The sequence below is a fragment of the Ascaphus truei genome, unplaced genomic scaffold (genome assembly GCF_040206685.1).
Source record: "Ascaphus truei isolate aAscTru1 unplaced genomic scaffold, aAscTru1.hap1 HAP1_SCAFFOLD_356, whole genome shotgun sequence".
NCBI lineage: Eukaryota > Metazoa > Chordata > Amphibia > Anura > Ascaphidae > Ascaphus > Ascaphus truei.
Window position 1 is genome coordinate 187,361 of NW_027456574.1, and position 25,508 is coordinate 212,868.

The 25,508-nt window shown below is 47.5% G+C and overlaps 1 pseudogene; it reads right to left on the minus strand.

Annotated features, from left to right (window-relative positions):
* Positions 1 to 2,368: 2,368 nt before the first annotated feature.
* LOC142483684 (cytochrome P450 2G1-like) overlaps positions 2,369 to 25,508 on the minus strand; it is a 105,753-nt pseudogene continuing 82,613 nt past the window's right edge.

The following is a 25,508-nucleotide window of genomic DNA, read 5'->3' on the forward strand; positions in this document are numbered from 1 at the left end:
AATCGCCTCTACGCCAAGATGGAGAAATGCATGTTTCACCAAACATCTACTTCCTTTCTAGATTATATCATATCCGATTCCGGTCTTTCAATGGATTCTGAGAAACTCAAGGCAGTTCTGGATTGGCCACAGCCGACATTTCTCAAAGCGATTCCTGGGCTTCGCTAATTATTATCATAAGTGAAAGGGTTAAAAGTAAAAGCCAAGCCTCCATCTTGTCAGGAACACCATTTCGGCCTGAACTTTTCCCCTTAACTAAGTGATATATGTACGCAAGAAACGACCTCTAAACATGCAGGCCGTTTCATCAGCTTTCGCTAGTTATTGTCAGACAAACAGCACTGTTCTGTTGTCTGGACACCAGTACTGTGTTTTCTTGGAATCGGCTTGGCCGCAAAGTTTTGCTTACAGAAACCAAGGCTATAGAGATAATGTGTATGAGTGGAAAATTTCCAACTAGACTGTTATTTAGTAATATGCTAATATTGTTACGACTATAATTTATGCCTCTAATTAACACTATTTTCCTGTATAAATAGCATTGCTTTTCCGTAATAAAGTTGTGATGAAGAATCAGAATCTCTGTCTCTTTCTTCATTTCCCGAGCGCTCGAATGTCATCAGATCGAGGTTCAACAGCCAAGGGCGTGGTTAAGTCTCCCCGGGTAGAGCATCACTGTTTCCAGTCACGGCTGGCTGACCGAGGAGGTCCCCAGGCCCATTTTAACTGGCAGGAACCTTACGGTATGTTTATGCGTAATTTTTCTCCACCGTGGCTCCTATAACAGTTCTTACTAAGAAAGGGGCAAATACCTCCTCCAGCTCCCTTTTTATGCCATCCTGACCCCAAACTTCCCTTCACGCTGGAGGTTGATGCATCAGACATAGGCACTGGAGCCATTCTTTCTCAGAGACAAGGTCCCCAGGACAAACTACATCCTTGTGGATTCTTTTCCAAAAAAAAATCCCCTGCAGAACAAAACTACGATGTGGGCAACCGCAAACTTTTAGCTATCAAGATGGCGCTTCATGAATGGAGACATCTATTGGAGGGTACCAAAAATCCCATTTCAATCCTTACAGATCATACAAATTTATTATATATTGAGGGGGCTTGTCGCCTCGGTTCATGTCAAGTTCGCTGGGCTCTTTTTTCCCTGGGATTTAATTACATTATTACTTATATTCCTGGAACTACGAATCTTAAGGCCGATGCTCTATCCCGTCAATTTGTCCCGGAGGACAAGACAGAGGACATCCCTGAAACCATCTTACCTCCTAAATACATTCTTTCACCCAATAATTTTGACATCATGGACAAAATTCTGTCTTCTCCATCACGCGTTCCTGAGGGTCTGGAGGTGCCGGAGGGTTGTCTGTATGCTGCTCCAACGTTCTGAAAAAAAATTCCAGAGTGGGATCACTCTTCTAAATCGGCCGGTCATCCAGGTACGAAACAAACTTTGGATCTAATCAAACGCACCTTCTGGTGGCCTAGCATACTCAAGGATGTTGATGATTTCATCAGAATCTGTTCCGTCTGTGACCGCAATAAATACTCTCGTAACAAGCCTTCGGGTCTGCTTCATCCCTTGCCTCTTCCTGACCGTCCATGGACCCATCTTTCAATGGATTTCATCGTTGAGCTCCCTGTTTCTAGTGGCATGAACACGATACTCATTGTAGTGGATCATTTTTTCGAAGCAATCACATTTCATACCCCGCAAAAGAAAAAAGAAAGGAACAGGGCGCTTCTATAAAGTGCAGTGAAAAAGTGTACACACTAAAATGATAGTATATATCACCCAATAATTGTATATAATAGTTAAATAATCATTCAAATTCAACTCAAATTTTGTGCAAAAATGATAAAACCTCCACCAAATAGTGATTAATAAAGTGATTTATTATATAATGAAGAAAAGCAGCTCTACACCCTTAGTCTGGACTGTTCACTAGTCCAAAGTCGTAGAATTTCATCTTCCTTGTAGGGGGAGCGCTGATGACTCACGAAGTGCAATATATTTAAAAAAATAGAATGAAAAATAATAGTGTAGCCAGTAAATACTAAACCATATCTATCATGTGTAAATGGTCTCACTCACAGATTGGACTATATATAAAAAGTGAATCAGAGATCCTTCTCTCTCTGATGGGAGCCCTTTAAGATTTTCACACAAGAAGCCCTGGATGGATGTCGATATTCGTGTATCCCTCAGTGGGTGATCTCCTGAGAAGTAAAACAAAGAGAGCCATTTTTTTTCACAGGTGATGACAATTGGACAGATGAGAGATACAGAACACTGAGCATGGCAGCAAACGGAAGAGAACCATGAAGTTCATTACTTGAAATGATTTACTTTGGTTAGTTGATTGATATTTAGACCTTTATTGACACCTTAATCTCACAAATTTATTACCACATTCTGTATAAAAACATTCAGATTTTTTTCCTACCCATGTATAGCCGGATATATTCAGTGGTAGAAGAAACAGCCAGAGAAACAAGATGGCCTCTGGGGTCACCAATTAGGATCTGCGACATAATTTCCTGAGTAAGGTTCACCCTGGTGACTATATTGTATGATTCTTGTCCTGGAATTTTAATTTCTCATTGCACTCGGTCTTAGCTTATAGTAAATCTGGGCCTTAGACAGGTTACTGCCAATTCAGCTCATTTGATTTTAAGATTGACTACATCTTTAACGTGCCTCAATGTACATGTTATAGAGCCTTGGGAAGTTCCCCAGGCCAGTCACATTGGGGGTGATGTCTATTTCTTCTGGAGGGAGAGCAGATTTCAGGTTGAAGCTCTGCAGAATGGTAGTGAAGATTAAAAAGAGCTCCATCTTCGCCAGACCCTCTCCGAGGCAGTTCCGCTTCCCTAGAAAAGACAACAAGAAGGTCATACTTTCCGATCTGTGTAGTGAATGGGAAAACTGTTTAGGAAAAAGGCATCTAAAAGGGATATGATTACAATTTACAAGTACAGTATATGTAAGGTCAAGAAAAGGCACCTTCAAGGGAACATCCCAAGTACAATACAAATGGCATGAGGTCGCCCCTTGAGATTAGAGAAAAGAAGATTTCACCAGCAGTAAAGGGTTCTATACAGTGAGAGCAGTGACCATGTGGAATGTATTACTCATGGAGACTGACAGATATAGTAGATATTTTAAGAAACTATTTGGGACCGTATTTGCTAAGCAGTGTTATTCCATAAGACCCCGTCTGGCACTGGAATACAGTTTCTGATGTGTATTTCAAGCTGCTGATCGTGTCATTTTCTGCCCAAAATTCCCCAATCAGCTACTTTGGTACATATAACATCAGCCCCTGTGACTTCAATGGGGTTATAAATTGTCTTCTCGTACCGGAAGGTGTTTTAAGGATTAGCACTGCTTACTGTCCCTGTCTAAAGCGGCTGCCTCCGCGGGTTAAAAAAAAGCCGCGGACGGCGCGCGGCTATCTTTGGCCGTTTTTCCCGCGCCTCGGGCACTTTCAATAATAAGCGCCATTAGCACTTATCTATTGAAGCAGCCGCCGCACGGGAAACTCTGATTCAATCGGAGAAAAGCCCCGAGGTTGGCCCGCATTTAACCCGGCAAGCTTTAGATTACAGTACATGTAAATATGGCTATTGATGTTTTTTACATAGAGGAAAAGTATACGGGGTATGCAGAACCGTACACAACATAAACAGAGCTTTAATACAGGGAGAAATCTGACTAAACAGGATAAAGCATAGGCAGAGTATTGATCCATTTACAGGCGTTAGGAAGGAATTCCTTTACCTTTTGAGACGTACAGATGCAGCTGCCAGTTTTACACCCCTTCCCTTATAAAATCTGTGGCTATCTCGCAGTAACTGGTGAGATGGGTCAGAGCAGGCTGAAATGGCCCATCGGATTAACACAGCGGGGGTCCCTGAGCTTAAATGGAACTCACAGCCCGGTTGGACTCACACAGCGTGATTCCCATTCAGATACAGGAACCCACGCTGTGTTAATCCGATGGGCCCATTAGTCTGGCTGCAGAAATCTCCCAGCGTTACTGCGAGATAGTCACAGATTATCCATGGCAAGTGGTCTAAAACCGGCACCTGCAGCTGTAATTGGCAAATAGTACTGGGATATTTCTTTGATTTAAAGATGTGCAAACTGGCCAAAACTCGGTTTGCTGGGTTCGTTTGAACTTTATAAAAAGTTAGAAACATTTCCAAATATTTTGAATGTTTTTGAGGCAAAACAAATGTACTATTTTGCTTTTTTTTTTAACTTGGCAAAATAGCAGAACTGCAACATTCATATATGTATGCTTTAATAGAAACACTAAATAAGCATGCCGGCAGCAGCTTCACCCTGCCAATGTTGTTTTTTTGTTTCAATTGGAGAGGTGTTCTGACAGTTCTGGCAGTGGGGGGGGGAGAGGGGAGAGGGTTGTAATGTTCTGCCCTGTAAAACTGAGGAGGGATTTTTGGTCACTTAGCTCAGCAGAAGGTGAGGGTGACATTGTAGCGGGGTAGGGGACATGTCCCAGTAATAAAGGGGTCACACCCCAGTTGGCCACCCCCTAACCCTAGTATGGGAAACAAGGGGTTAACTGGAATGATGTTCAGTACTGATTTTATGCCCCTGCTTCAGCACCAAAGGTGTATCCCCAAGTAAATGTGTATTTTCCCCATTCCAGTGTTTACTCCAACACATACACTGGGATCCGGTCGGGAGGGAAAGGGTTGATAGTATTTTTGCGTTTATGGCCCTTTGTTCCCTTTCCCGCCTTTTCAGTCTCCATTTTGCAGTATCTCCATATGTCGCCATTGGAGCACCATGTAAGCCTATGGAGATTCCACAGATTTGGACCCGATAACTGAGAAGACCTGCAGGTGGTGCCTGATAGGAGGAGCGGAACTTCCCCATTGAAAGTGAATGGAGTAATGTCTTTCAATGGGGATTTCTCAAGTCCGACCTCCGGAGACGAGCTGGCAGCCAGCCAGACCGCAAAACCACAAAAGCGGATACCTTTTCTATGAAAGAGCTTGATCTCTCAATTGGCGTGGGAACTAGGCTTCGGTCAAGTTCAACAACATTTAGCGTGAAACTTTTGTTCTAGGGCGATCAGAAATAAAATTATTTTTTGCCCCTAGCCCATAGAAACCCCCTCACTTGACCCCAACCGAGTCCGATAGTCAAGGGTCACGGTAAAGGGTCGCACGCGCCACGGGGGTCGCGCCATTGTCCACAATGGCGGAGAAAGCTTGCAAACACTAAGTGCAAAACGGTAAAAACCTGAAGTCCATAACTCCGGTTCTGTACGGACTAGAGAGCTGGGATTTGGCCACCATGTAGTCCTCGTTCCGGCACGGCAAATCCTGACCCTCTTTGAGCAACAGAACGGAGGCAGGTTAATTGTTTAATGTGGGTTTTTTCCATTGACTTCAATGGCAGAGAAAGGCCACTTCTGCAAAAGGTACATTTAAAGTCTTTATGGTAACTCCGGTTCGGTGGGTCGTAGCGAGCTGAAACTTGGCCACCATGGAGAGTCCCCACCGGCATGAGGGTCTGGCAATTTCCAGCCTGCTCGGCCCAACCGAACAGATTATTTTAATATGTTTGTGTTTTAAGAAATGTACTATATTTTTGTCTGGCATAAAAGCCCGCGAAGGATACTGGCTCTGCAGTTTGTTAATGTTCAGGGGGTGACCAGATGTCTACACCCGGTCTCCTGATCAAAGTCTCCCCCACCCTGTTTGTATATGCTGTATATGGCGAGCAGAACTTAAGTGGTTCTATAGGTGTTATAAATCACCCTTACAGACAAAGGTTTTCCTGTCCAGATCACCTTCTGGCAGATTCAGAGGCGCAACTTCTTTAGTGTGGGGTTACGAAAATGAGACCCCAAGCCAGAGATTGTGCGCATGTGCCAACAACCTGGGGGCATTTACCAAAATGCTTCCCACGTTAGCTGGCACAAGGGGATTGGGTGCAGGTAATTGTTAACCAATACCTGGCACCCAATGTTAGGGTATATTGTAGGGATTAAATCCCATATAAACGAGTGTAAACCCTATGCCCAGTGTCTTCGTTACAACATCTGAATGATACATGATTGCCTGATGAATTGCTAATCCGATCCAGATTACTTCATTGCCATTCCCCAAAGTAAGTGTATATATCCTGTGTGTTATTTGTATATTCTGTGTGTTCATTTTATTCAAGGAATAAACTTTCTTTATTATATTACGGTTGCATTCAATTCAAACCAGTGATTTTGGTGTATATTATATCCCTGCACAAGCTCCCGTGAGAGACATTCTTAGTGATGCTTAGTAGGGCTTGTCCTGGTGAAGGTGAGGTGTAGGAGAGTGGCCATTCCTCTCTGAGATGTGATGGCATTGGGCCTCAGGCTGGTATTCCATCCTGCCCTGAGCCCACAAGCATCACATAGGCATCGTTGGGCCCCCAGAGGATACACCTCCCTGATATGGGATAGAAAGGCAGGAGCAGGACAGGAGCATGTGCCACGTGGAGATACCTGCTCTGCAACACCATCTACAATGCAATCACCGAGACGTCTGGGAGAAGCACCATCAGTAATCCTCTATTTCTGAGTGTTCTTCTAGACATAAGGATCCTACTCTACTGTATGTCTCTGGTGGAGTTGCCACCACCAGCCCCTGAAGCAGGACGTCACCTATACCTTCTCCTAGTTGGCACAGACCTAGGTTTTCTCCACCATCTGCCCCTTCTAGGAGTTCTTCTCCTAGATGAAGTCCTGTCTTAAGTACCTCAGGTGCTTTTTCTGGACAGATAACCCAACTTGTGGACATCTTTTCCCTCCCCTACATTCACCACCACCCCAGAGACAATAGGGACAAGGAGTGAGAGCAAAACAGAGTGAGGAACTGTCCAAAATGCATTCGCAAAAATCTAAACCATTTTCCCCCTAATCACTTGCGAACATGGATTCAACTGCAGCTTTTTTCCTGACCTCATGTAAAAGTTTTGCATCTCTACGTAGCATGGCAGTGACAGGGCCATTTCTAGACCTAGGTAGTCACTTAGAGTGGTAATTCTGTGATCAGGTGCATTGTACAGTAAATTCTTCTGCATTTGATACAATTTTCAAATGACCAGAAAATTGCAGGGAACCCAAGGGTTCCTAGAAACCCTGGTTGAAAAACACAGTTAGGCAAAGGAGGGAACACAGTAATGGTTTTTGGGGGTACGAGGGTGCCATATATTATATCTTTCTTTCTTTGTCCTGTCTAGTTTACAAATACAATTGGTAATTATGTAGAAATAAAATAGGATGCCCGATGAAGTCATATCGGCGAGCATTGCAAAATTATGTATGCACACCTACTGTATTTATTTTTGGGGTATAAGTTAGATTGCTTAGGGCTATTATTTCAGTACCTTTGTGTTGGAGTTGAAACGGATCCGCACCTTAGTTTACTGCTTACCTTGCCTTCCAGACCTGTGTTTAGTCCTGCAACACTTCCCCTGATATTTACTGCAGCCTGGGTTCACTCATTAAAGCAATGCTGTCACACGCCCCTTCTGCTATTGGTTCACTGACCTTTAAATACAGCCTTCCCCACAATGCTTCTCTGCCAAGCATAATCCTTCCTGGATGTCACACGTGTTCTGCCACAAGCCCTAGGCTTGTCTCCTGGTATACTAACCTCTCTAGTTTTCTTCTCTAGTTCCTGAAGCCTGCTGCTAGTCTTCATGCAGGGGCCTGTGTTTCCGAGTATCCTGAGGCCAGCTACTACTCTCTACGCAGAGGCCTGTGTTTCCTGCTTTCCAGAGGCCTGCTGCTAGTTTAACGCGGAGGCCTGTTCCTGACTCCTGTGCTGAAGCATTTGGACTCTCCTGTGTTGACTTCAGCTTCCTGTTTCCTGAGGCCTGCTGACCTTCCATAACAGAGGTCTATCTACTGGTTCCTGGGGCCTGCTGCTCACTCTTCATTGCAGAGGCCGTGTCCTGGTTCCTGTGCTGAAGCGGAGGACTCTCCAGTGTGTACTTCAGCTCCCTGTTTCCTGAGGCCTGCTGTCCTTCCATAGCAGAGGCCTGTCTACTGGTTCCTGGGGCCTGCTGCTCTCTCTCCATTGCAGAGGCCGTGTCCTGGTTCCTGTGCTGAAGTGGAGAACCTCCCGTGCTTACTTCAGCTCCTTGTTTCCTGAGGCCTGCTGCCCTTCCCTTAGCAGAGGCCGGTCTACGAGTCCTGATGTCTGTAGCTCTCTCTCTCCTTGCACAGGCTCGTTGTGGACTCTTGCGCTGAAGCACTGGTTTACCAGTGCTGCCAGGCGGTGTGCCCACTCCGGTCTGCCTATCCCTTCCTGAGACCGGTACCATGGGCCATGGTCACCGCACTCGCAGAATCCGCTCCCGCCCTGCAGCTATTACGCTGAAGCGGGACCTAGTAGACTTCCTGTTACCGAAACTCCGCTCCGATAACGTTTACCCTGTTGTCTCCAATCCAGACCCTGGCCTGTCCACTGACGATTCTGCCTTCTCCAGTCACGACCCTGCTTTGTATGACTACGAACTGCGCATTGCAGAGTCCTTAGATACTCTTTGCTATAAACCCCCTGCTTCAGCTCAAGTTTCTGCTGCCGTGCCCCCTGGAACTTCGGCTAAATTTCTGATTCCAGTTAAATGTATTCTGGTACCAGGTTTTTCCCTAAGCTTGGTCGTAGAGTCCCCACTCCCGGGTATTTTGCTGAACCAGTCTGTCACCACGAGAGCGGTGATCCCTGCTTCTGCGCATAGTCCCCACGTCAGGGAATCTGCAGTCATTTCTGGTTTCCCAGACACTCCTTACCAAATACCCACTTCAGAGACCAGTACAGTTGTGATTGCCCCCCTTGTACTGTCTGTGTTCTCCTCTTCTCAAAGCTTAGGGTTAAAAGCGTACAGTGGTCATTACGCCCCACCTGGGGTTCTTGTTGTGTTCCCAGGAATGTTTGCTGACACACTGCTTTCACTCAAAAGTGACGCTTTTTCATATGTGCTAGCTAGAAGCCTGTACACAGTTTCCCCTCTCTCTGAAATTTGCCTTGTCAGTCCCGCTACTCTGAGAGGTAAAATCCTCCCTTCAGATTCAGAATCTCTTTCTATAGAGGCTGTCCTTGCTTTTGGTTTCCCTGATTTCTCTGCCCATGCAAACCCTCCAGGGATCAGCGTATATGTTGTCACTCCCTTAGTACAGTCAGAGACCACCCTGCCTATATTACAAGTCCTGGTGTTTAAATCTGAGCTATTTAGTTTTCCTGCCCTTGCTAAACCTCAGTCCCTCAGCATTGCATCTAAATGTGCTCCAGCAACCGTTGGGTTACTCTGGGTAAAAATTAAAACTCCTGTCTTAAAGGGTACTTTCTCACACATGTCCAGCAAACCTAGAACTTCAGTGATTGATTTTAAGTCACATCACTATATCTGATTTTCTCACTGGTCAAACCCAGACACCCTCACCATTGACTAGGAGCTCCGTTATCAGAATATTTGCACTAGTAAACATACCTATTTCTGTTTTTGTCATGACAAGCACCCCTGTTGTTAGGGCCCTTGCAGTTTTGGATAAGACTCCTTTTACTTCTAAGGTTTCTGCTATTAAGAGTTTCCACGGTTCCAACTTACCGCTTATTGTCTCTTTAACTCCCATCATTACTCCTCCACTAACCGTCACTGACTCCCAGGCACCAGCTCCAGACGCTAGTTCTCCTATCAGTACCCCTGCAGTGCTAGATGTTCCTGTTATAGATTCTAAGCCTCCAGCTCCGGAGTCTATTCCTCTACTCGCTGCTGCTTTTGTGGTCTCTCAGGTCCCTGTCACTGAAGTACAGCTTCTGATGCTAGCTCCCCTCCCTCTGCTACCCTTGCACTGTCTGATTCTCAAGTTCCTGATATTAAAGCCCCAAAGCCTGTTCCTACTCCCCAGACAATACTATCTCCCACTGAAGGTTCTACAGTATTTGGGAGCTCCACTGCTGATTGCTTCTCTGCCTCTGGGAACCCATGGTTATCCCTCTCGGAACCTTCTGTTGCCCCTGTTATTTCCTCTGTGTTGGAAATACTCAGTACCTATCCCAAGATTTTGGTCTCTAAGCCTGGTTTACTGCTTGCCTTGTCACCTTCCATACCAAATTACTGGAAATGCTCCCACCCACCCTACTGTATACCCTCGCTGACCACTACCTGGGAGACCTCTGGAGAAGTGCCTCTAAAATTCCTACACGCAGAGGTCAGCCAAGACTTTGTCTGTCCCGAAGGTCGCTCTGGTATATTCGATCAACTATCAATGCCGGTTATCTTAAACTCTGGTCCCATTACTAAAGACTGGGCTCCCAGCGGGGGTTCTTCTGCTGTTTCTGCTCCGGAAACCCCTGGTTCTTCACAGCCCTGGATTCCCAAGCCATTTCACGTGGCGAACCATGTACCAATGATGTCTCTACCACCACTCTCATATCCTAGAACAGTACTCGCCAAGGAACTGCTCGTTTACGGATCCCCTTTCCGCCTAAAAAACTTTAGGAACAACTCAATGTCCCCGAGACCCATGGATGGCCCTGTCTGGCCGCAGTTCTCACCGGGGGGTGAGGGTATGCAAAGGAGTGCCCACAAGTCTCTGGAACATGACTCTACTCCTAATCCTAGACAGTTCAGGAACAATTCCAGGTCCCCCAACTATGAGTGGTCTTATTCGCCCGGAGGTCTCACGTGAAGGGGGGGTACTGTAACGGATCCGCACCTTAGTTTACTGTTTGCCTTGCCTTATAGACCTGTGCAGTCCTGGAACACTGCTCCTGATATTTACTGCAGCTCCACCCTGGGTTCACTCATTAAAGCAATGGTGTCACACGCCCCTTCTGCTATTGGTTCACTGACCTTTAAATACAGCCTTCCCACAATGCTTCTCTGCCAAGCATAATCCTTCCTGGATGTCACACATGTTCTGCCACAAGCCCTAGGCTTGTCTCTTGGTATACTAACCTCTCTAGTTTTCTCCTCTAGTTCCTGAGGCCTGCTGCTAGTCTTCATGCAGGGGCCTGTGTTTCCGAGTATCCTGAGGCCAGCTACTACTCTCTATGTAGAGGCCTGTGTTTCCTGCTTTCCTGAGGCCTGCTGCTAGTTTAACGCGGAGGCCTGTTCCTGACTCCTGTGCTGAAGCGGAGGACTCTCCAGTGTGTACTTCAGCTCCCTGTTTCCTGAGGCCTGCTGTCCTTCCATAGCAGAGGCCTGTCTACTGGTTCCTGGGGCCTGCTGCTCTCTCTCCATTGCAGAGGCTGTGTCCAGGTTCCTATGCTGAAGCGGAGGACCTCCCCTGCTTACTTCAGCTCCTTGTTTCCTGAGGACTGCTGCCCGTCCCTTAGCAGAGGCCGGTCTATGAGTCCTGAGGTCTGTAGCTCTCTCTCTCCTTGCACAGGCTCGTTCTGGACTCTTGCGCTGAAGCACTGGTTTACCAGTGCTGCCAGGCGGTGTGCCCACTCCAGTCTGCCTATCCCTTCCTGAGACCGGTACCATGGGCCATGGTCACCGCACACGCAGAACCCGCTCCCGCTCTGCAGCTATTACGCTGAAGCGGGACCTAGTTGACTTCCTGTTACCAAAACTCCTCTCCGATAACATTTACCCTGATGGCTCCAATCCTTACCCTGGCCTGTCCACTGACGATTCTGCCTTCTCCAGTCCCGACCCTGCTATGTACGACTACGAAATGCGCAATCCGGATCAGCCTGCGCGGTCTAAGATCGGTGCTTATACAACCCCACCTCAGCCACGCGGTCCGACCCAGGTTTGTGGCGAGCACAACCGTGACAGGAGTCAGACAGAAATGTTTGATTTGTAATAAATGCACTCTTGCTAACAGCTGTTTGCAATAAAAGTCTATATTCAAATTGCTTTATTTGAAAAGACACGTGTGGAACTCAGTTTTTCCACAACAATTGCATCTTTAAACTGAATAATATGTTAAATCATAAATACAAACACATAACATACCTGCAGAGAAAGGCATAAAAGCGTCACTTTTCTTGAAGCCGCCACTTTCATCTAAGAAGTTCTTGGGGTTGAAATTGTCAGGGTCAGAGAAGCATTCAGGATCTTTTAGCACAGTGCCTAGCATGGCAAACACAGTGGTACCCTGACAGAATGAGAAGACAGACTCAAATTAGGTTTCCTCTTTATAAGGATGGTGGTTAAGAATGTACGCTGTAATCCACCTGCAAAACTCAGGGTTCACACTAAATAGCTTAGTGGGCTAAAGGGTCAGACCAGTGTGACCTAATGGCAGTGACATTTTGTAATGGATAAAAGTGTCCGTCCCACCTAGGACCACAGTGACCCAATCACAGTGGCAGGTTTACTGTAATGTGGGCCACATTCTCCCCCCCACCAGAAGCCTATATACATTTACCATATATAATACCTTATATATACACACCTTATATAATGTTAGTATCTTGCCCCCCTGAGTATGTCCTGTTTTTTCTTAAAAAGTACAAATCTGATTGTGTTCAAAATCATGATTTTCTCAGTCTCTAGAGTCTGAGGTTAGCATAGAAACCTTCCAGACACTTATTATTTCAAATGCATATATCTGCTGAGCCGAGCATCAAAAGGACAAGGAGAGAGACCACTTGAAATAAATAAAAGTATCAAATACAATCAGTGCGGACTGCTGCTTTAAAGTGTCAGACCCATATTGGACAAATATGCCCTAATAACAATGATAGGTTAAATCAGTGGAGCTCAACTCCAATCCTCAAGACTCCCCAATAGTCAAAGACTGAGCCACCGATTAGGCCACCTGTGCTGAATCGTGGATATCATTAAATTCTGACCTGTTGGGGGGGGGGGGTCTTAACTGCAGTTGAGCACCCCTGGATTAAATGGCCACTCCCACGTGTGGTTAAAGTGAACTAATGGCAGTGACCTGTGATGAAAAGTTCAGTCCGCGCTCTGGCTCTTTAAACTTGGAATGTTGATCCCTCTCTGTTCTTTTGCTGCTCTTGTGTTATGAGGTGTCTCCCCCACCTCCAAAAGTGGAGTCCACCAGAAACTCCGACGGCGATACCAATGTTAGCAAAAAAGAAAAAACACAAAAGCGCACCAAGATGAGAGATATATATTGTATTAGCAACAAATAAAAATAATAGTAACTTACATATAAAATTTCTTTAATAATCCCCGATTCTGATGTCTATCACAGGAGTAGGGTATCACATAGGAAATAGATGGGCAATCTCAGTTCTGGGAGATCAGACCCGCGCGCTGGGGCTGTCTCTGTTCTGTCTCCTATCCTCCACGTGTAGTGTTCCTGCGCATGCGCGCTACACTCCTCACCACGCTACTACACGTGGAGGATAGGAGACAGAACGGAGACAGCCCCAGCGCGCGGGTCTGATCTCCCAGAACTGAGATTGCCCATCTATTTCCTATGTGATGCCCTACTCCTGTGATAGACATCAGAATCGGGGATTATTAAAGACATTTTATATGTAAGTTACTATTATTTTTATTTGTTGCTAATACAATATATATATATCTCATCTTGGTGCGCTTTTGTGTTTTTTCTTTTTTCTTTTAATGGCAGTGACCTGTTTCATGATGTGAGGGAGTATACTTTAGCAGACCAAAAGAACCACACCCTAGCTTGTAGTCCTACTAGCTGATTGGAAAGGGGACGTTTAAAAGGAAGACAGCAGATTTCTTCCATGCTACTTTGCTCTCAACCTGTGAGGAAACAGGTTGCAGAGAGCCTGGCTGCGGGGAGAGTCTGGCTGCGGGGAGAGCCTGGCTGCGGGCAGAGCCTGGCTGCGGGGAGAGCCTGGCTGCGGGGAGCGCCTGGCTAAGGGGAGAGCCTGAACTCCCTGTGGTATACCTGGAACTAAGGACTATTGTTTTTGTTGCAGACTGATGCCATTTACTTTTATTGCTTTTTTCTCTGTGCAACTACAACCTGCTACCCTGGTAAGGGAAATAAAGCACTTTTAATTGCAAGAAAGTGGTGTGTAAGCTCTTTCTGAACATACCGACAAGGCCGCTTCCTCACACATGAGTTAAATTGTCAGCCCCATATAGGAACAAAGTGATCTAATAACAGTGACATGTTTAATGGGTTTAAATCCCAGTGTCAGCTCAGCTATCACTGTGACCTTGGGCAAAGTCACGTTATCTCCCAATGGATTCAATGGTAATGTTGCTGTAGAATACTGCAGTACACTCATGAATACTGTACATCAACTAAAGACCTCGTAAGTATCAGGTATCACAACCTACAGATGTAGCAGAAGTTACTGCTCCCGCGTGCACATTACCGTGAGGGGGACGGACAATGTGCCAGTGGAAGCAAACACCATTGTCTTTCTATTAGCCACGTGTGAAAAATGGGCTGGGCAAATGCATTATGGCTGCAAAAATGCCTGCTACACCTGTATGATGAATCAACACTTCTCCAGGACCAAACACGTACAGCTCAGAGAAGATGAGTGAGAGGGGGATATGATTACAAGTTTCAAATACTTTATGGGCTTAAAAAATGTGCAGTAGGGAAGTGCCAGAACAAGTGGTGATTCTCTAAGTTTGGAGGGTTGGAGGCTCAGGGAATATATGAGGAAGTACTCCATAAGTGATTAATGGAAAAGCCTCCAATTAAGTTATAAAGGCTCATTCAAAATGCAAAATTGCCTGAGATAGATATAAAGCTATCCCAAATATGAAAGTGTGACAACTGGGGAGTCACGCAGCCCTCGGTGTGCTCCCCACTCACCTGCAGCTCCGCCGGGTCCTCCCGCGGCACGCAGGAAGCCTCCTTCCAGGACGCCGATTGCCGCTCCACGTGGGCGCGCGCGCACGCCGGTGTCCCTCTTCTAGTGCCGGTCCTGCGGGCATGCCCGGTCACGCGCCCGCAAGCGCAGCCACGCAGAGGCGCGGCCACAAGTAGGCGCACAAGCCTCTTAAAGGCACAAGACCCCAAACTGTTGCTCCAATCAAATGCAGCCTTACTACTGGGCTCTATAGCTCCTCCCCCGGGATCCCTTCTGGACCTATCCCTGTTGCAGCCTGGCCTACCCACACACCCCCACCTTGCTACCCTGCTAATGGACCCTCTCACCTATATATACCCTGCGGTATCACTAACTCATCCGCTGAGCAATGAACCAGCAATCATCACTCTCTGCCTCCCTAGTCCTGTCTTGTCTTGTTTTGCAGTCTTCCTCGTGTACCGAACTGGCTTCCTCTTCGACTCTCCGTACCTCTGGCATCCCGAACTTGGCATACGGCAATACGACTCTCCACACCTCTGGCCCCCCGAACTTGGCATACGGCAATACGACTCTCCGCACCTCTGGCACCCCGAACTCGGCAAACGGTAAACGATTACGTCTCTCTCTCTAATCCCGGACTTGGCTAACAGCACCCACTACAGTGGCGGCCAGCATAAAGCTAATGCGGCTGCCTCCGCGGGTAATTTAAAACCCCGTTCAAAACCGGGCTTTTTTTTTTTTTTGGCGCCGCAGGCGCTGTCATTGTTCAGCGCATTAGTGCTGAATGGAGAAACGGGCCATGCGCGGCCGCAAGATGCGGCTGGCGCGCGACCAATTCCGACGGGAGAATTGAAAAGGCCGGGAGAAATGCGGGCAAGCTTTAGATTAAGCTTGGCCGCAGCAGTACCATCCGTACCTCTCCTGCCCCGACTCGGATACCCAGACCATTCTACTCTCAAGACGTGCGCTTGTGGCTGTGGGTGGCGTTATATCCTTTCCCACCTCAGCACTCGTTTGTGGTGAGCTCGACCTGACATTATGCTCAGTCCAACAAACATGGACCCCGCTGAGGTGGAGCATACTTTAACTTCCCACACTAATCTCTTTGCCAGGCTAGAGACTTATCTGGAACAAAATGATAGGCGGATGGATTTGCTTCAGCAGAGCCTTCATTCCCTTACCGTTCAAGCCCGAGCTTCCAGTCTGGGACCTTCTCCAACGGCCTCAACGTCCACCTCAACTGTCTATACATCTCCTCCGTCTGCTATGGAACCCCGAATTCCGACCCCCAACCACTACGCTGGGAACCCCCAAGGATGTAGGGGCTTCCTTAATCAATGTTTTATTCAATTCCAACTCTCACCCTCTCGTTTTGTCTCTTCAAGCTCTAAGGTCGCCTATATCTTGGCTCTTCTCTCCGACCAGGCGCTGGCCTGGGCCTCCCCCATTTGGGAACAACAGTCTCCCATCACACAGGACATCGACCTCTTCGCCCGTGAGTTCCACATAACCTAGGCAGATCGACCCATCGCCTGATACGCTGTGGAGTTCCGCACCATTGTAGCCGAGACAGGGTGGGACAATGAAGCACTATCTTCAGCGTTTTGGCAAGGGCCTGTCGGAGCCCCTAAAGGATGAGCTTGCGGCGCGGGAACGTCCTACTGACCTAGAGGATTTTATCGCCCTATGCATTCGGATGGACCAGCATCTGCAGGAGAGGAGGACTGAGCGTTCTTGTCATCGTCAACGGGTTTCAAGGTCTCCCGTCCCGTCGTTCGTGTCCCCAGCACCTCTGTCTTTGGACGTCCCGGAACCAATGCAATTGGGAGGGAATAAGCTGTCCTCTGCCGAGAAACAACGCCGGTGCAGTGCAGATCTCTGTATGTACTGTGGCAATGCCGGTCACTTGGTGCTCCAGTGTCCCCACAAGCCGGGAAACACCAAATCCCAATGAGATCCCGGGGAGTCTCGTTGGGAACACTGCCTCTCTCCCCCATCATCAAGGATGTCCTTCCCACCAGGATCCTGCTGTCAGTGACGCTGTCTGGAGAGGGGTTTCATACTCAAGCACTGGCATTTGTGGACTCCGGTTCCGCAGGCAATTTCATTGATCAATATGGAAAATAGCTGAAGCGCTCAAATGCAGGTATATCTCAAAATGATAATAAGCCAGACCACTGTACCAGGTTACTAACAATTGATATAGTACCTATTGTGTCATATAATGGGTACTATCCTCCTGAAGACAGGTGGTGTGTGGTGCAACCCACTCACCATCTGTCTCATCGGCAGGTTCCCCTGAAAAATATGCAAATACTCACATCCTGGTAGGGCAGGCAGGCAGGCTGTGCAGCTACTCAATGCAATACAGGGAAAAGGGAGACCAAAAAGCGCACCAGCACAAATGGAGCAGGAAGAAACCAGGACAAAAAAATGATTAAAAGGGCACTTTAATGTGGCAAAAGACCCATCCAATGCATTTCGAACGTCGCAGCGTTCTTTTTCAAGTGCCCTTTTAATCATTTTTTTGTCCTGGTTTCTTCCTGCTCCGTTTGTGCTGGTGCGCTTTTTTGTCTCCCTTTTCCCTGAATTTCATTGATCAAGCCTTTGCAGAACGGAACAATATTCCACTTACCTGCAAGAGGATTCCAGTGGGCCTGGAAGCCATTGATGGTCAACCACTACAACCGTCCTTCATCACGCTGCAGACAGTGCCTCTTCAACTACAGTTCGTCGGGGTTCATACGGAGACCATTACCCTCGATGTCATCCACACTCCTTCCGTCGAGCTGATCCTGGGCCTTCCTTGGCTCCAACTCCATAATCCTCACCTCGACTGGACCAACCAGGAACCTGTCCAGTGGGGTGCTCAATGTGCCAAAACCTGTACCAGGCTGCCCCAGAAGGTGGGAGGTTTGCGTACCATGCCAGAGGAGGTCAACTCCTTGCCTGTAGTACACTTGGATTTCCGTGATGTTTTCGACAAGGCATGATCCGAGGTCTTACCCCCGCACCGACCTTTTTACTGTCCTATCGACCTGTTGCCCGGGGCAGCCCTTTCCAGGGGGCGATCTTATCCACTTTCTCTTCCAGAGACTAAAGCCATGAACAGCTACATAATGGAGAATTTGGAGAGGGGTTTCATCAGAAAATCTTCTTCCCCAGTCGGAGCGGGCTTCTTTTTTGTAAAGAAGAAGGACGGGTCTCTTCGCCCATGCATCGATTACCGGGGCTTGAATAATATCACGCGCAAAAAACGCTACCCGCTGCCTTTGATTTCGGAGCTCTTCGATCGCCTTCAAGGAGCAACCATTTTTTCTAAATTGGACTTAAGGGGCGCTTACAATTTGGTAAGGATACGCGAGGGGGACAAGTGGAAGACTGCGTTTAAAACCCATGACGGCCATTATGAATACCTGGTCATGCCGTTTGGCCTTTGCAACGTGCCAGCAGTCTTTCAGGACTTCGTCAATGAAATTTTCCGGGACATTCTTAACAAATTTCTCATCGTTTACTTAGACGACATCCTAATCTTTTCTAAGTCCGTCCAAGAGCACATTAAACACGTTCAGCAGGTGCTGTTACGCCTCCGGGAGAACCATCTCTTTGCCAAATTGGAGAAATGCCAATTCCATCTGACGTCCGTGGCGTTCCTGGGATAAATTATCTCTGACTCCGGGTTCACTATGGATCCAGCGAAACTAAAGGCCATTCTGGACTAGCCTCGTCCGACCACCCTTAAAGCCGTGCAACGCTTTCTAGGTTTCGCAAACTACTACCGTCGCTTCATTCGCAATTTTTCCACCACGGTATCTCCCATCACTGCTCTAACCAAAAAAGGTGCAGATCCCTCATCGTGGCCCGGAACCGCCATTCAAGCATTTAATCTTCTCAAGAAGGCTTTCGTGTCTGCCCCGATCCTCACCCACCCAAATCCTAATCTCCCATTTACCCTGGAAGTGGATGCCTCTGATGTCGGGGCTGGCGCCATTTTGTCCCAAAGGACTTCGCCCTAAAACAGATTACACCCATGTGCCTTCTTTTCTAAGAAATTTTCTTCCGCAGAACGGAATTATGATGTCGGAAACCGGGAACTCTTGGCAATCAAGTTGGCATTAGAGGAATGGAGACACCTCTTAGAAGGCACGGAAACCCCAATAACCATCCTGACAGACCATAAGAACCTCCTCTACTTAGAAGGGGCACGTCCATTACCCATCCCAGATTGGCCTTGGAACCATATTTCTATGGATTTTATCATGGATCTGCCCACTTCCAAAGGGATGAATACTATCCTTGTTGTCATTGATCGCTTTTCCAAGCAGACTCACCTTGTTCCCTTGAGAGGTCTTCCGAATTCCCCCAGGCTCGCGGATATTTTCATCCAGGAAATCTTTCGTCTCCATGGTGTGCTGTCAACCACCGTCTCGGACAGGGGGTCCCAATTCATTTCAAAATTTTGGCGAGCCTTCTCTCTAAAAATGGGTATTTCATTACAATTCTCCTCAGGATACCACCCACAGACCAATGGGCAGCCGGAAAGAGCCAATCAAAACCTGTAACAGTACCTTCGATGTTTCGTAACCGATACACAGGATGATTGGGTGGATCTGCTACTTTGGGCCGAGTTTGCCCTCAACTCCCTACGTAATGACTCCACTCAAAAATCTCCCTTTATTGTAAATTTCGGGTTTCACCCATCCCGCTTACCCTCCAAACGTATCACCCGGCTGAAAGACTTATGGAGGAAGATTCAGGAGAACCTAAGAGTGGCCACCGGAAGACAGAAACTCCATGCAGATCGCCTTCGACGCCAGGTCCCAGAATTCTCTCCAGGAGACAGGGTATGGCTTTCATCCAGGAAAATTCATCTAAAAGTTCCCACCATGAAGCTGGCACCCAAGTTCCTCGGTCCCTTCCCCGTGCACAAGAGGATTAATCCAGTGGCTTATCGCCTACGTCTTCCACCCTCAATGAGGATTCCCCCCGTCTTTCATGTATCCTTGCTAAAACCAGCATTTCAGAGTCCTCGTTTTTCCAAGACCACTTCTCCTCCACTCCCTCTTCTGATCCAAGGTCAACAAGAGTACGAGGTCCAGTCTATCCTGGATTCTAGGATCTCCAGAGAAGGAATACAGTACCTGGTCCACTGGAGGGGGTTCGGACCTGAGGAATGCGCATGGGTTCCCCACCGAGATCTCCACACCCCTCGACTCATCTAAGCATTCCATCGTAGGAATCCCTCCAAACCTTGCCATGGACGCCCGGAGGTCGCCCCTGAGGGGGAGGTACTGTGACAACCGGGGAGTCATGCCGCCCTTGGCGTGCTCCCCACTCACCTGCAGCTCCGCTGGGTCCTCCCACGGCATGCAGGCAGCCTCCTTCCAGGACGCCGATTGCACCAGCCTCTTAAAGGCACAAGACCCCAAACTGTTGCTGCAATCAAATGCAGCCTTACTACTGGGCTCTATAGCTCCTCCACCGGGAGCCCTTCTGGACCTATCCCTGTCGCAGCCTGGCCTACCCACACACCCCCACCTTGCTACCCTGCCATTGGACCCTCTCACCTATATATACCCTGCGGTGTCAGTAACTCGTCGGCTGAGCATAGAACCAGTTGTTCTCATCACTCTCTGCCTCCCTAGTCCTGTCTTTTCTTGTTTTGCAGTCTTCCTCGTGTACCTAACTGGCTTCCTCTTCGACTCTCCGTACCTCTGGCATCCCGAACTTGGCATACGGCAATATGACTCTCCGCACCTCTGGCCTCCCGAACTTGGCATACGGCAATACGACTCTCCACACCTCTGGGACCCCGAACTCGGCAAACGGTAAACGATTACGTCTCTCTCTCTAATCCCGGACTTGGCTAACAGCACCCACTACAGTGGCGGCCAGCATAAAGCTAATGCGGCTGCCTCCGCGGGTAATTTAAAACCCCGTTCAAACGCGGGCTTTTTTTTGTTTGTTTGGCGCCGCAGGCGTTTCCATTGTTCAGCGCATTAGCGCTGAATGAAGAAATGGGCCGTGCGTGGCCGCAAGTAGCGGTTGGCGCTCGGCCAATTCCGGCGGGAGAATTGAAAAGGCCGGGAGAAATGCAGGCAAGCTTTAGATTAAGCTTGGCCCCAGCAGTACCATCCGTACCTCTCCTGCCCCGACTCGGACACCCAGACCATTCTACTCTCAAGACGTGCCCTCGTGGCTGTGGGTGGCGTTATATCCTTTCCCACCTCAGCACCGCGGTCCCGCCTCGTTTGTGGTGAGCTCGACCTGACAGAAAGAAACTGAAGGATGTAATAGGCTATAGGGTTGTACGACAGATAGGATCCTAAGCATACTGAGTGGACCAAGTGGTTCTTGTCTGCTATCAAAATCTGTGTTTAGTAAGGTTACTAGCACACACAACAACGTCTTTGCATGGTGTGTCTGTTAATACCAACCTTTGGAATGGTGTAACCCTTAAAAAGAACATCCCGAGTGACAGCCCGCGGGAGACCAAATGGGGCAAGATCACTGAATCTCTGGATCTCATGTATCACTGCATCTGTATATGGCATTTCACTTTTGTCCTGGATGTTTGGAGTTCGATTTTGTCCCACCACTTTGTCAATCTCCTCTTGAACCCTCTCTGTTTGGAAGGAAATAGAACATTAAGGTTGTTGGGAGAAATGTTATGGACCAATCGGAGGAGTTAAGGGGAAGATATAGGGAATTCTTATATGCAGCAATAGGAAGTGTTGTAGGGAGCAATAGACAGCATTAAGGACTGTTAAACAGAGCGGTTTTATGGAGCAATAGGAGGTTATATGGAGTCGTTATATGGTGCAATAGGTGGAATCATGGAAGAGTTCTGTAAAGTAATAGGATGTGTTACATATCATGTTATAATGAAGTATATAAAATTCTGCATCTCTTTGTGTCTTTAGAACTGGGAGTAGATAAATGTTTTTTCTACCACATTTCTTTATAACTAATTTATTGTAGATTACCTATAAACATGTAGCAGGGTAGTCCCCCTCACCTCTGGGGGGAAGCTGATGCAGCTCTTCGGACTCCTATGCGGAGGTGCGGCGGCCATGTTGGTACTTCCAAAGTACCGGAGAGAGGATATCCCCCTCTGGAACAGGATATCCCCTGGAGCAAGGGCAAGGTCAGAACTGTCGGAGACCGCAGAGTGGAAGGTTGTGTCCTGGGAGCCAGTCAGGCTGCCTAGGCCTAGGCTAGAGAAAACCCTGTAGGCCAAAGTTAGGCCCAGAACCACCCTAGCTAAATGTTGTAGGGACACATATACAGGGACGGCGATACCTCAGGTACTTGCCCATTAGTCTGCTTGCCAGCACAGCAATGGAGCAGGTGTTTTGAAGACCCATTTGGGATCCTGAAGTTTTTTTTTGCTGTAAGGGTTCTGTAGGATTATTGTGCACTTTGTCCCTGAGAAAAGTTCCCTTTTTTCTTTTTGTGTGAATTTCAGTTGAAGAGGCTTTTTTAGTTTCCAAAAGAAAACTCTCCACTGTACCCTCTGTAAAGATAGGGAAGACATACAGTATTGCATCTAAGACTTTTCTGCTAAAGCGGAAAATGTTGCTGCAGAGACCAGTGCACTTAACTTTGAGGTTTTTGTAGTGCCTGGATTAACTTTGCTGCTTTTTTTAAAAAATAATTGCCGATTGATTTTCATTTTTAATTAATTATGTCTGGTGTTGGGTAATGCTTTTAATGGTTGTGTTGCCGAGATTTTTTATTATTTCATTTTTTTGTTGGTTACTGTTTCAATTATTTTTTGTTTGTTTTATTAATTCATTGCTTTGATTGGTTAATGGTTTAATGAATTCCTTGTTGTGCTGGTTAGTGCTTTTATTAATTGCATTTGTTGGCTACTGTTTTTATTTCGTGAATTGGGGTGTTTCAGTGTTTTTTAATGTTTTATTATTCTGTGTTTTGTGCATTAATGTATTTTGATTTGGGTGCCCATTGAGTGCTATAGTAGCTTATCAGGCCCATATTATTATATGGGTATGATGTACCACTATACTATTCAATGGGTACACGGTGGGTAGAGTGGGTCTGGGGAGGGTGGTTAGGCCTCCCGAGTGGGTAGCGGGGCAGGGTGGGTTAACCCCTTAATTACTTTCGCGGTTATTAACCGCTAAGGTGATTAAGGGGCTAGGGGACATTAGAATGTATTTATTACTGTATGCATGTTATGTGGCAACGGAGGACAGGGACCTGCAGTATTCTGACGCAGACGCCCTTCATAATGCCAGGGGTAAGTTAAACGGTTTTATTTACTTTATTTATTCTGGATAATGTTGTGTTTAATAATGGGCAAATAATCTATTATCCATATCTGGATAATAGTTATTTTGCCCATTACTGTACTGTATGTGTTTGGTGGTGGTGGTGGTGTGGGGGGTGGGGTGTATTGATTTAAATAGAGGCCATGTTTTATTTTTTTACATACAGGAATGGTACGGCAGGCCTGCGGGGACCACCCGAGGACCCCCAGATGCCCACAGGTACCATCCGGGACCCTGGACACCCACGGGTACCACCTGAGAAACCACATGGGACACCTGCAGGGAATAACCGGTGGCACCACAGCTGTGGGGGCCCCACGGACCCACAGGGATAACCTGAGGGCCCCAGACACCTGTGGGAACCACCCGAAGGCCCCCAGACACACGTTGGGATGACCCGGGGATCCCCAGACACCCGCAGGGACCACCCGTGGACACCGTTGGGGCCCATGGGCACCCACGGGTACCACCTGTAGGCCCACAGAGCCTAGCGGGGACCACCCGGAGGCCCCCAGACACCCGGGTGTACTGTGGGGCCTGCGGACACCCATCGGGACCCCCGGGGACCCCCGCCGGCATGTTGTATTAATCGTGTGTGTAAAATAATAAACCATGGTTTTATGGGGGACATAGGGTGGTGAATTGGTGCTTACTAAATATTTTAATTTTATTTCTAGTGTAGATGAGCAGTGGTCTCCGGAGCAGAACCGCATTGTTTTCAGGTCCAGGGACCCCCTGCTTCCCGAGATACAGGCCCCATTATGGGGTGCTGGTATCTCCTATGCATGGGAATGTCCTGATCATGTGACGCAAGAAATTTCCATGCATAGGAGATACCGGCACCCCATAATGGGGCCTGTATCACGGGAAGTATAGGATCCCCGGACTTCAAATAAACAAGGTTCTGCTCCGAAGACCCCCTGCTCATCTACACCAGGAACTTAATTTAAATGTAAAAATATTTTTATTTCCGGCGAGATTTTCGCAGAGAGAGGCGGATCTCTCTGAAGCAGATACATGTCGCCAGATGAGCCCTTTTCGGAGGGCAAGTCCTATCGCCGCCGGCAACTCGTTATGATTGGAAAGGTTGCTCTCACTGGTATTCGGGCCTTTCTGCATACCGTGAGAGCAACTCTACAAAAACATTGCGAGTTCATAACCCTGCCGATAATTTCTATCGGCGCTTTCTGCGTAGGCCCCTTTGACTAGAATGAAGCAGAGATATAATCACTTTCGCACAATGAAAAAAAAAATCACTGGTTATTCAGCAGTGTTTCCGTCTGAATAATTTACTGCAATATCCAAGAAAGATGTCTCAGGATTCAGTGGGAGCTGGTGGGATCTCCGCCATGGTTGAGCTGCTGGAGATATTTGATTCTGAGCCAGACACAGATGATTACGCCAGCAACAGTGAAGAGATGACCGCACGATGCCTAGGACAATTCGCTGTCAAACTAGTGGAAGATGCGTTTGAGTGAGAAATCTTCTGCAGGGTTAAGGACAATAATTGCCCCACTGACTCATGTGAAGAGCCTGATGTATCCGTTCCTGAGGCCCATGCCCCTGATGTGATGTTAAACGCACCCCTCATGAAGATCCCTGCAACGCCCAATGCACCTGATTCTGATGCTTATGCTTACTCGTGTGAAAAGCCTGATGTACCCATTCCTGGTACCCATGCCCCTGCTATGAAGTTAAATGCAACCTTCGTGAAGTTCCCTGCAATTTCTGAAGTACCTGATGCTGATGCCCACGCTCCTGTGAAGAGGATAAATGCATCTCTCTCAGATTTCCCATCAGCACCTGACATTCACATTGAGTCGGCTTTCCATCGGGACATCCTGCTAAACCTGGAGGGTCGTCCAGAGGATCTGCTGGCTCTTTTGCTCCCGCTGTGAAGACAAGCACAATTTCTTCTGTTTTCCCATCAGAATCTGGTGCGTCCTCTGGCCAGTCTGTGAGCTCTTCTGCAAAGTCCAGTTTACTGCTCATGGATTCTCTGGCTTTTGGGTTGATGCATCCTGACACTCAGAGAATTGCATCCCTCTGTCGGCCTTCTGATGGACTTGTACAGCCTGTGCCTGTGGAGTCCATTCTGTCTGTCAACAAATCGCCAGACATGGGCCACCCCAAATCTGCCTTTAATCAAGGTCTCCCTGCTAAACCTGGAGGGTCGTCCGGAGGATCACCCTGGACAGGGGGGTGTAATGTCAGGAATAGCCCTATAGTGTCCTAAATCTCCCTCTCTCCCAGTTCCTTTCTCTGTCCACCGGGTGTGCTGCTGTTTTCTGTCTGTTCTGGGTTTCCTCTGTCTGTCTGTCTCCTCTTGGTGCTCCTATCCTCTGTCTTTATCGTTTCCTTTTTCCTGTACTTCCTGGCCTTTTTCCTGTACTCCTTCTGTTTCTTCCATGATCTGATCTGACCTGACCTGTTTCTTGTAGT